Below are 9,620 nucleotides of genomic sequence, written 5' to 3'. Positions count from 1 at the left end.
AACAAGTGGAAAAATAATCTAATTGATTGATAAGAATCAAGAGGAATGTAAAAATATGAGCTGTGAAAACTGAAAAAATTAATTTCTGATTCTGATCTTTGGAGATACATTACATCTTTAGATCTTTTCAAACTCCTTCGTTCCTGCTCTGCTGAGGACCAATCTGTCATAGAGACTCCTGTTAATAGCCACGTTAGTCTAAAGCTTTATGATTTTGTAATCTACTCAGTCAGATTTCTTAATTTAAGTACGTGCAAGAAAACATGCATGTCAGTGTGTACATAGTTATAGCAGGTGAGTCACTATAGAGACACTCAGAGAGATACCAGCTTCCTCAGAAATTTCACACCAGTCATCACAGTCCAGTTTTTTCTCACACAAATCAAAGAAAGCCAACAGATGAGGATGTATGTGGGCTTCCACTTTTATGTTCATCTAGGCCAAACACTCTCCACCATGCTGCCCCTGTGTCTCTCTCTGAGGCTTTCATGCCTCTACAAGTTGACCGGAGACACCTTAGATAGTGACCCCCAGTGGATGGAATGTGTAAATAACAAGTTACTGTCTTAACTAAAGGCATTTTACACAAATATCAGTACCTTGGTCAGGTACCCGTATCCGTTTCCCATGGCATAACAGAACTGTAAACACAGCAGATTTCTCTTTAGTTTGTGTGGTCAGATAGTTTCTCACGTGAGTCTACCATTACAGTAAACACAAACAACACTAACAACAATGGATGAGCTCCATCCATATATTCCTGCTCAGCACACTTGGCACCCCAATAGAAGGACATTGAGCACTGACACAGTACAGTTAATTTGGCATTAGGAATGATGACAAAAAACGTTATTTGTAACTGTACCATACTGTACTGCACTCCATTGTGGAAAAAAAACATCATAGGTGTGCTTTACCAATTATAGCATTTCCCCCCTTGCAAAAAAAAACTTCTTTTTCACTGTTTTTCATTGCAGAAATCGTCTACTCAAGAATAAGTGTTTCACATGACTTCTGACACACTTTTGTTTTCAAATAAATAATAGTGCTTTGGTAAGTATGTTATCTTTTCCTGGCACTTCTACTGTGGTCAGGTTATACAGCTGTAGATTCTCTGAAGCTTACATTTGTAATTTAAATTCGTAAATTTGTAGCTTAGCTGTCACAAACTTCAAACAGCACTGAAAAGGCTGCCTGTTTTTCACAGTATGGATTCAAATTATAGGGCACAAAACTTGGCACCTAAATTGTCACCAATCAGGAACCAAGTGGAGTGATACGCTCTCTCTGTAATGAAACATGCAGGTGTTCTTTAAGTACTAATGATATCCACAATGTGCTCAGAATCATAAATTATCATCATAAATGTATCAGTAATGATAAATATCCAGAGGTGGATGGATGATGGATTTGCAGTTTCCTGAACATTTCCAAATAATAATTCCTTTGTTTCTGTATTGGTCAGATACAGGCTGTCCGTTCTTGTACCAGATGTAAGTGTTACGTTGTTATGTGTCTGACACTGTAAACTTCAGATCTGCAGGAGATTTGTAAACAGGATTTAGTGTTCTTTAGTGTTACTTTATTATTTTAGTTTTAACTTAACTAAATGTATTGGCAGTCATGTGTTTAGGTACAGGCTTTTCTGCTGAGTGTGCTGTTGGCCCCGTCTTCCCATTATTGCATAATCTCATGAAAAATGAATATGCAGTTCTGGAAATACATTTTAATTTAAAGTAAGGGAACAATGTGGAACAATAAACAGTAAAACTTCAGCTTTTTACGAAGCTGAAGCCATCTTCTTATTCGCTTCTTATTCACCAGCTTATTGTTCAAATTTTCCCATTTCACCTTAAATGTTACAGCAGTTACATTCTGGCACCTCAGTGTGTAACTAACCAAATGACAGAAATGCCAACCAACCAGACAGAATGTAAGAATGTAACTGCTGCACCGTTTAAGATGGATTGGGAAAATTTTAACAAGAAGCTGGCAAATAAGAAGGCGACTTCAGTGTTGTAGAAAACGCCACATCCCTTTTCTTTTTGACCTGAAGGCAAGACTAACAGCTGAAAATGGAGCTCAGTCTAAACCAAGCACCTTAAACCTCAAGTTCATGACAAGACTACTGAAATACACTTGTGGTGATGGCTGAATTACAGAGAGATGGAAAATTAATTTGAAATTAATTACAAGGCAATGTATTGGCATAATGCTGACATAACTGTATGCGCGATGATGTTTTGATCCGGGCAATTTGAGGTAACTTGGGGAAATTACAGAGATCCTCCTCTGGTAAAACTATTCCAGCTCGAATAGGGCTTAAATCTCTGTATCAATGCAACATCAACACTAGTGTACCAAACGGCAAATAAAAAATTATAAAACTGAATTTAAATTTTCATTTTGAGTCCAAAATTGCATATATGAGTGGGACAATTAAGTCAAACATAAGAACACCTTTTCATTTTACATATTACATTTTCATTTTAATTGCTACTGATATGCTTCCATATGAAATGACTCGCATGCACACGTCCAAATAAATAACATCACGTAAATAAACCACATGCATCATTGACAACAAACAGCAGAACAATCCTTCATTACAAAGTTGATTTGCTCTGAACGTCTCTAAAAAGGGTCAGATGGATTGTTTTTGCTATAAATTCAGGTTAACAAATGGCAGCCATGTGGGTCCAACTGCAGGGCAGCTCTGCTAATATACTTAGCAGAGTTGATCTAAGTTATAGATCAGGCAAAATCAAGGAAAGCACACATGAAAGGAAGATTTATTCAACAATTTGGACACAGCCCTTTACAGTTTCTTAGTGACCTCTTCTGCTTGTCATGCTGACAGATTTGCCATGTTTTTCGAGGGCCTTTTGCGAAGTTGTGCCTGTTTTGACCTGTTCCCCTGTCTCAATGTTTTTGCCTACCTGGAGAATCTTCATTAAAATCTTTGAGCCTGCTTTATTTTTGCTGTTCCTCTGCATTTATGCTCTAGTTAGGTTTCTTGAATTTATGACAGCTTTAAATAAAGAAAGTAGATGATTTAGAAAGGAGACACTTTTCAGTATCTTTCACAAAAAGTAAATAAATAAACAGTAAGAATTATCATCACCATCCAAAAAAACACAAAAGTATCTCAAATTTTTTAATTTTTATTTTTCTTTATCATTTGAGCAGAGCAGCTGTCCTTTACATTGAGTGAAAATGTAATGATGAATAGACCAAAAGAAATGTTTTTACCTTGACTTACATTAAATGTTAAGAATGTTGATGATCTCCTGTAAAGTTACTGTTTTGATTGAAGATACTTGATTTTCTATGAAAGGTGACGTTATGTTTTAGAGTAAAGAAAAGGAAGGTGTTGTCAACTGAGAGTGGGAGGTGTGATGACAGGAAGTAAAATATATAAGTGCGTCTTCTGGGTCTTTAGCTTTGATCTTAACAGCTCGGCAGCAAGTGTAGAGTAAGGTCAAGCAAAGCTGAGATCGGTTCAGTTACTGTTTGTAGCTAAACGAGTGGGCCTGCTTGGTTACTGTTGTTGCTCAATAGTTTACCTAAATGTCTAAAATGTTTATTTATTAGACATTCATGTATCAGCTGTGTTTAAACGGTGGTGTTGCCATGCTTTACCAAACCTCAGGAAGTATTACAGCGATCCTCCTAATACTAGCAGGTAAACTTTTATTTTTTCTTCATTTTCCACTCTGTTTTTATCTGCTTGTGTTTTACAGTAGTGATGTGTATTTGTGAAAATATGTATTAGCTGTAGGAGTTCCATCATCACGAGTTCAAACTTCACTACACTAAGGCAAGACGTATTGAGATGCAGCTTTACAAAAATCATAGCTACAGTAATGACTGCAATGTTAATGCCTTCCAATTAATCACTCAGAGCTTTGCAGTTTTATAGAGGTTGTCACTGCCTACTCAAGTTATCTCTTCTCAGTTTTAAACTGTTTTAAAACTTCTGGTCCTTGTGGTTATCACACCCCTACAAACTTCTCATATGCTTGTTTTGCTCACGGCAGCAGCAGCAGCAGTGGTTAACACTGTCTAGTAAGACCGTGAGAGTTTCCCCTTACATCTGAATTTGTGTTAAGGGTGTATCTATTTGGTTATTTTGCAGGGGTTCAGGCTCAGCACAGTGTAACTCTCTCCTCTCAGAGTCTCTGTGCTGTTACTGGATCTACAGTAAAAATCTCCTGTAAATATACAACAGCTGATTTCTCCAGAGTTAGGAAGAGAGAATGGTATCAACTCCAGAGCTCTGAGGGAGAAGAACGAGTCCTGAATAAAGATCCTCAATACTCAGCACGAGTTTCTGTAAGAACAGAGCAGAGTGACTGTGATCTGACAGTGAGGAATGTGAGACTGAGAGACTCTGGAGTTTATAACTTCAGATTTAGAACATCAAGCAGTGACTGGATATCAGCTTCCTCTGGAGTTAAACTGACTGTTACAGGTAAATAATAAAAATACACACACTTAAGTGTTGATTAACATCAAGTTATATATTTATTAATATGAACAAGACATTATGTTCATCATAAATAATGGTTAACTAATATTAAACAAGTAACAACTGCATTAAGTCATATTATATTCACTTCTTTGTTCATATACTGCATATCACTGCTGTCAGAACAAAACCTCATATCTCCAAAATGGTAACTTTACAGGAGAAGGAAGAAACATTCTTTACTTTTAATGTAAGTCAATGTAATCAGATGTTTTACCAAGCAACTTTGGGACACTTCTTTTACTCCATTCATCATGAAATTTACATACAATCTGAAGGGTAACAAGCATTTTCAAGTTATGTCAAAAACTAAAAAACAACAAAAATAGAAATACGAGGTTTTGTTCTGACAACAGCGATACACAAATTATGACTAAATAAGCAATGTAATAACACTGAAGCAATAAACACATAATGTAAGTAAATGCAGTATATTAAATATCAGAAAGTGTGTGTGTGTGTTTAAAGGGTCAGCCTGTGTTTCCGGCTGCCAGCAGAGTGAGACAGTGGCAAGGCAATATTACTCCGGGAGACTCAAAATATTTAATATACTGCATTTTGAGACTCAAAATGCAGTATAGTAAATATCAGAAAGTGTGTGTATGTGTTTAAAGGGTCAGCCTGTGTTTCCGGCTGCCAGCAGAGTGAGACAGTGGCAAGGCAATATTACTCCGGGAGACTCAAAAAAGCAAGTAACAGAAGGGGCATCAGGTTTGGGGCACGTCTGTCTGCAGCTTTTGACAACAAATGGCTCTGGAGTTGCACAAGCACAAACACCCACATCTGACCAGTAGAAGCTCTGATGAGTGCATTTTGTACATATTCAGTCCAGGGCAAGATATGTTTGATAACTGATCATTTTGTCATTATATGACGACAATCAATAGGTTTATGTGGACCACCAGAGGATGTTAACACTTGCACACAGTAAAAGGGACCAAGAGGTAGCATGATGGCTGTCTGATGGTGATTCAGCATTTCTGATATGTAAAAGCACACATTTCTGCATGTATTTATTTATTTGCAAAATAACTTACATATACTTACATAATTAAAGTAGTACTTTAGCCTCATTAGTCTAATAGCTATTAGTTAACACTGCATATAAAATCATAATTTATATATGCAAAAACAAAGAATACAAGATTAATTAATGCAGTTGGTACTTGTTGACTTAATTAACCATTATCAAATATTAACCTTATGTGTTTATGTTAATAAATACATTTCCCAATATTAGTCAACATTTAATGTTAAATGTTTCCCAACATTTGAAAGTACAGACATGATCTGTGTGTAGACTTTCAGGTGAAGATCGATCATGAGGCTGCAGGAAAGAGAAAGATAAAAGTGATCTGTAGCTCCACCTGCATCCTCAATGAAAACCTGTACTACCACTGGTACAGGAATGGCCAAAAGAAGGGATGGTCACGTGGTGCCTCAATCTGGCTTGACTCCACCAGTCCATCTGATGCAGGCAGCTACTCCTGTAAGTTGTCTGGCAGCTGGCAACGCTCTCCTCCAGTGTGTAAGTGTCTGAATGCACTTTCCTTTTACTTAAATCCAGCATTGAAACAAGTACCAAAACTAATGAAAAGAACTCAAATTAAAAGCATCCTCCCAAATTTGAATCAGGAAACAAATCAGGACCTGAACCCACAGTGTGTCAAATACAGGAGCAAATGAAAAACGTGAAAAAGTAACTAAGGTTAGAGCTGCAATGTTAACATATGCAATGTTAAATTGGTTTTGCCGGTTGAGGCTTGGTGTCCTTAAGCATGTCAGTAGCCTCAGATTTGTTGAGAAGAGATCACTGTAATCATTAATGTGAAGATGTCACTGGGCAGTGACAGGTTTCTCTGGTTATCAAGGATATTGAGGACAAATCTTTGAAAATAAAAATTTTAGGAACTTCTTGCATTCAGTTAATGTCTTTGCTTTGGAATCTCTGCATTTTGTAAGTGGGAGGGATTTATTGTGGTTTGGACAGTACATATCTGGTTCGCTATCTGTCTTCCCTCCTTCAATTCTATTTTTAAGTTGAAATTTGCTGGTGGGGACACATATCTTATGTACTGATATATGGGTCTTCAAACCATCATAACTTGATAAGAGCCTCTTATTTTGGCAATAGCTGTGGCTGCTGTGTGACAGGATGAAATTGGGGTTGTTAGTAGTAGTAGTAGTTGGTAACCTAGGTAAAGTTAGGGAAAGCTCAACATGTGTTCTTTTTAATATTGTGAACCAGCACTGATCCATTCTGCTGAAGGTCTGGGGGCTGTGAATGAGTTTTACTGTCTCTAGAGGTTGATAACTATGACCTCTGTATGTTTCAGGTGTTGCTGCTGATTCAAATAAGAATAACTGCTGGAAAGTAACTTACTCCATTCGGACTGTATGTGGCCTAAAAGGATCATCGGTTGACCTCTCCTGCTCTTATCAACACCCTGGGACACAAACAGTGACTAAAACAGTGTGGTTCATTAAAGAGCAGGCTGGTGCTGAGCCTGTGGATGTGAGAGAGAATGAAGAGTATCAGGGACGAGTGCAGTACAGACAGAGCTCCCAGAATGACTGTAGTATGAGAATCACTCACCTGAGAGAGAGTGACACTCAAACATACAGATTCAGATTCTACACTGATGGAGATAAATACACTGAAGAACCTGGAGTCATTCTGTCTGTTACAGGTAGTTCTGCATAACATAAAAAGTTGACTTTTACTATACATTGATTCCATAGATAAGTAACAACAAACCTTTTTTTACTATTTCCTGCAGATCTAAAAATTACAGTGTCAGAGGGAGACAGTGGAGGAAAGAATCTGATGTGTAGCAGCTCCTGCACTCTGCCTAACAACCCCACTTACATTTGGTACAAGAATGGACAGCCTGTATCTGATCAGATCAGTAACGAACTGCATCTGTATGTCAGAGCTGTGGATGAAGGCAGCTACTCCTGTGCTGTAAGAGGATATGAGGAGCTCTGCTCTCCTGCTGTCTGTAAGAACTTCAATTTAAACTTTTCTCACTCATCTCACTGTATTTATTGTATTTGTTCAATATATGTGGTGCAGCTCTTTTTGATTTTGTTTTGTGTAGTGCAATTTGTATGTTTCAGTTGTTTGTTATTTGGTTTGTTTCCACTTCCTCTTGTTCCTCTTGTTGAATATAGTTTCTGACTGCAAATCTTTATTCTGTGTTTGTGTTTTGTATGGCTACAGATCTTTATAATAGCATAAAACGGTTGCTAAGCTTGGTGAGGTAACTGGACTAGGATTTTCAGGTGGTTGGTGTTCATCCATGCAAGTGCATGTTTGTTTTTACTGTTTTAAACACTAATTTGACCTCATAGTTTCCAGAGGTGTGGACTCGAGTCATATGACATGGACTCAAGCCACAAATTTTTTGAACAATTGAAATCAAAGTACACTGTGCTTAAATGAAAACGTCTTGTGAAAAAGGTCAAATTTTATTCAATTCAGCATCTTTTTCTTTTTACAACATGTTTTGTACATGCTGGGCACAGCAGTTTAGGAAATATAATATTTCCAAGATAGCACAGTGTATCTTCTGTCAAGGGTTTTAATGAGGTGTTTAAACCCACTGTAGCTATCAGAGCCATATCCTTTGCAATGTAGTAGGAAATGGCATCAGTTATTTCTTTCCATCTTCTTGAATCCTTTTCATATTGTGTAGCATTTGCTAATGCTTGTGTTGTCGACGGTTGCTTTGTGGAGGCACTTGTTGTTATGCGTTTGTCGGTCTGTCTGTTTTTTTGAGCTGCGCACTGTTCATATCATATATCAGCATGAAGATTTTGGCAGGGTGGCATGTTAATGTGGCACCGGGAAATGTGTGTTTTTGGCGGCAGCTGTATGTTTAAGATAATTTTCATTCGCAGGCCAATATCATTCTACCTATTAAAGATCTGTTTAGTGCAGATTCATAAACAAACTTCAAAAAAAAAAAAAAACACCACCAACCAACACGATTATCTGCTCTGAATTATTTTCCATTTGGAAAATAATAACATTGTATTACTTGGTAGATTTCACTACATTCAGTCCCATTCCAAAGTATGTCTACTGTAATGGGGCAGAGGCAGGCTACATTACCTGTTTAACCAAAACAATTTCATAGACTGGCCCGAAAGCTGCAAAGAGATTACAATTTGCATTTGAAATTGAGACACAAGAATTAAACTGTACATATTTTTTCTAATCATGTCTCGAGAGGAATTCAACTGGAGAGAAACTCTAAACGCTAAGTGAAGACAAAATGCAGCTTGCATATAGTTCTCACTATTCATTTTATTCATTCGTTTAGATAGCTTTCATGTGCATCTGTCAGCTATTTCCAAACTATTTGTAGGTTGGTGTTGTTATCGCATGTAATCCAGTAAACCAGAAGTCCTTGAACTGTTTTACCCAAGGACGCAAATGATGCCATACTGATACCAAACTGGCAGAAAAAGATTACTACACTGGTTCCACATTAACAGCTTATCAACGGAGAGAAGTGGACTCAACAGTGGACTCAACAGTGGACTCAACAGTGGAGAAATATTGGTTACTGATTATGTGGATGTTTTGATAGATAAATATCAAAACCTACAAACAAATACCACCAGCTCTTCCTCCCTCCTCTTTCTACTTCTTTATTCTATCCATCATATCAGCTCTGTTGTTTCATGTTTGACTGAATGAAAATGGGATTGTAGAACTGTAGTCACTGGCATGCCTTGTGTTAACATATTTAAAATTACAGACAGTTTTTCAAAAAAGCATTTTTTAACACACTGAAATTTCCCATCAATTCTGAGGTGCTTTTTTCATCACTCTGTGACTCTTTTGTGACTCTATGTCAATGGTTAACATGCATCTGTATGTTTTTAAATCATGACTTGTGTTTTTTTTTGTCTGTTAAAATAATCTGTGAAAAGGCCTTAAACTCACCACAAATTTCACACTTGTGCAAATGCACTGATGCACATTCCTCATCATGTAGCAGTCCAGCACAAACACATGGAAAAATCAGTCATGACACACACTTTAAGAATCACTACAGTAAATATTACTTGCTTGTTT

The sequence above is a fragment of the Colossoma macropomum genome, unplaced genomic scaffold, assembly GCF_904425465.1.
Source record: "Colossoma macropomum unplaced genomic scaffold, Colossoma_macropomum, whole genome shotgun sequence".
Lineage (NCBI taxonomy): Eukaryota > Metazoa > Chordata > Actinopteri > Characiformes > Serrasalmidae > Colossoma > Colossoma macropomum.
This window is presented reverse-complemented; position numbering follows the sequence as displayed.